The following is a 3,204-nucleotide window of genomic DNA, read 5'->3' on the forward strand; positions in this document are numbered from 1 at the left end:
AGGGGATTCTGTGATTCACCTCCTGGGTGGAGACAAGGGCGGGGGTCTCCGGACATTCCAAGGGCTAGGGGATTCTGTGATTCACCTCAGTGGTTTACAGAAGTCAAGATATACATTTGTTTACACATCACAGATTTTAGCAGTTACTGATAAGAAAAGGTAAGCAGCTTTACATAGTTTTGAAGAACAAACCAGCAGTTCTATTTACAGAGGCCAAGGACAGTAGTTATTGTAAGGAGAATGGGGCAGCCATTTCAACTTATCTAAAAACAGTTTTGCATTTTATAAAATAGTTTTGCTCCGGTTCTGGCTCTAGGCCAGCACAATATCACACCTGTATCTACTAAAAATACAAAAATAAGCTGGGCGTGGTGGTACACACCTGTAATTCCACCGTCCTAAGTAGGGTGAGGCAGGAGAATTGCTTGAACCTGGGAAGCAGAGGTTGCAATAAGCCAAGATCATACCACTGCACTCCAGCCTGGGTGACAGTGAGATTTAAAAAAAAAGGAAATGGCAAAGGCATGGGGAAAAATTAAACATATTTAAAGATTTAAAGAAAATGCTGCAAATATTTCCACGCGCATGTCAATTCATGTATTAGTTTCCTAGCACTGCTCCAATAACCACAGCCAAGTGGCATCGGTGGTATAGTAGTGAGCATAGTTGCCTTCCAAATAATTGTAACTGTGGTGGGTTTTTTTTTTTGTTTTTGAGACAGAGTTTCGCTCTTTTAATCCAGGCTGGAGTGCAGTGCTGCGATCTTGGCACCTCCTGGTTCAAGTGATGCTCCAGCCTCAGCCTCCCGAGTAGCTGGGATCACAGGCGCTCGCCACTACACTCAGCTAATTTTTGTATTTTTAGTAAAGATAAGGTTTTGCCATGTGGACCAGGCTGGTCTGCGAACTACTGACTTCAGGGGATTCATCCACCTCAGCCTGCCAAAAGCAATGGGATTACAGGCGTGAGCCACCACGCCCAGCCCTACTTTGGGGGTTTAAAAGAACAGATATTTACTCTCTCACAGTTCTGGAGGCCGGAATTCTGCAATCAAGGTGTCCGCAGGGATATGCCTTAGAGGAGGAGCCTTCCCTGCCTCTCCCAGCTTCCGGTGGCTCCAGGTGTCCCTGGGCTTGTGGCTGCATCATTCTAATCTCCGTTTCCGTCTCCATCTTTACTCGGGCTTCTGCCTGGTGTGGCTCTCCTCCACGTGTCTCTTATAAAGATACTTGCCACTGGGTTTAGGGCCCACCTGTATAATCCAGGGTGATCTCTTGTCAAGATCCTTAACTTAATTAGATCTAGAAAGGCACCTTTGGCAGGCATGGTGGCTCACACCTGTAATCCCAGCACTTTGGAGGCCAAGGAATCACTTGAACCTAGGAGTTTGAGACCAGCTTAGCTAACATGGTGAGACTCCAACTCTATTTTATTCTTTCATTATTATTATTTTTTGAGACGGAGTCTCGCTCTGTTGCCCAAGCTGGAGTAGAGTGGCACAATCTCGGCTCACTGCAACCTTCACGTCCCAGGTTCAAGTGATTCTTCTGCCTCAGACTCCCAAGCAGCTAGGACTAGAAGTGTGCACTGCCACACCCAGCTAATTTTTGTATTTTCAGTACAGAAGGGTTTCACCATGTTGGCCAGGATGGTCTCTGTGACATGGTAATTGCCCCATAAACTGCATACCTCGACCACACCTCAGCTTTCCGTTGAAACTGCTCTCTGTGGCCGGGCGCGGTGGTCAAGCCTGTAATCCCAGCACTGTGGGAGGCCGAGGCGGGTGGATCACGAGGTCAAGAGATCGAGACCATCCTGGTCAACATGGTGAAACCCCGTCTCTACTAAAAATACAAAAAATTAGCTGGGCATGGTGGCGCGTGCCTGTAATCCCAGCGACTCAGGAGGCTGGGGCAGGAGAATTGCCTGAACCCGGGAGGCGGAGGTTGCAGTGAGCCGAGATTGCGCCATTGCACTCCAGCCTGGGTAACAAGAGCGAAACTCTGTCTCAAAAAAAAAAAAAAAAAAAAAAGAAACTGCTCTCTGTAACCCTAAAGTGACAGGCCAGCAGTCCAAACCAATGCCATTTTGGCCCCTGCACCATTTTAAGAAAAACTAAGACTTGTAATAAGTAACTAAGGTCTGTAATTTCCACCCTACCCAGACAATGTGTAAACTAATGCTTATCGTGACCTCTGTGAACCACTTAAGTAACAATCAGAATGTCCAAAGCCCCTCGTCCTCACCCCCGCCCAGGCGGTGGTTTACGGGCATAAAAGGTCTTGACACCCTCCTTTCGGGGAGACTCGAGTCCTCCGTGGCCACTGGCAGTAAAGACCCTGCAATTTGGCCTAGTCTTTGTCTCACTGGTGATTTCGCTCTCGCTGGGTTACAACAGTCTCCATCTCCTGACTTCATGATCCGCCCGCCTCAGCCTCCCAAAGAGCTGGGATTACAGGTGTGAAGCACCTCGCCGGGCCTGGAATTCTATAAATTCTCTCTCTGGGTCAAGCCTGAACTAGAACACTGCCCAACTTCCTTTGCACAGCAAAATGGATTTCATAGGATCAATTAAGAGTGTTCAAACAAGTATCCCTCTTATTCTGTTAGCCTGGGTTGCAGGAGTCACAGTTACTTACCAGCCAAAAAGATGGGGAGAGGGTTGTGGCGGTTGTGGTCTCAGGCCTGCAGCAGACTTTTGCAATATCCTGGGGCTTTGTGAACTTGGAATCACAGCCTTCTGCGGAGGTTGTGCCTCATCCTCCCCAAAACGTGAAAGGTGAGGGCAGAGCCTACCTACCTGTCACCTCCTCACACTTGATCCATAGCACCTGGTTCACAGTAAGCACTCGATGGCTGTGTGCTAAGTAAACAAGTAAGGCCTGTTCCTGCCTCGGGGCAGGACTCACCGGCCTAGTGAAGGTAATACGGTAACACTCTAGTGAAGGTAATACGGTAATACTCTCGTCCACCAGATTGGCAGCTCCCCTCCCTTACACAGCCCTGGGAAATTACTGCTATTTCTTTCTTTGCTGTCCTTTCTCTAAAGTGCAAATAGACAATATTTCTGGACACACAGTCTATCTGCAGCCTGCCAGTATCATTTATTAGACCCTCGCTTGCTTTTACCTTCTGTTTGTCTTCCCGAGACAACATTCTTGTAATGATCATTCCAGCAAAATCAAACTTTTTTTCTTTATTATT

General features: G+C 47.6%; 1 long non-coding RNA gene across 1 annotated transcript in view; it reads right to left on the bottom strand.

The window, feature by feature from the left end:
- LOC116542301 overlaps nucleotides 1–3,204 on the bottom strand; it is a 13,997-nt gene extending 10,793 nt beyond the window's left edge. The window contains exon 1 of the long non-coding RNA XR_004265152.1: nucleotides 2,801–3,204. This is a non-coding gene — a long non-coding RNA (uncharacterized LOC116542301). The remainder of the gene's footprint in view (nucleotides 1–2,800) is intronic.

Source organism: Sapajus apella, unplaced genomic scaffold (genome assembly GCF_009761245.1).
Source record: "Sapajus apella isolate SASKATOON/1434 unplaced genomic scaffold, GSC_monkey_1.0 scaffold166, whole genome shotgun sequence".
Classification (NCBI taxonomy): domain Eukaryota; kingdom Metazoa; phylum Chordata; class Mammalia; order Primates; family Cebidae; genus Sapajus; species Sapajus apella.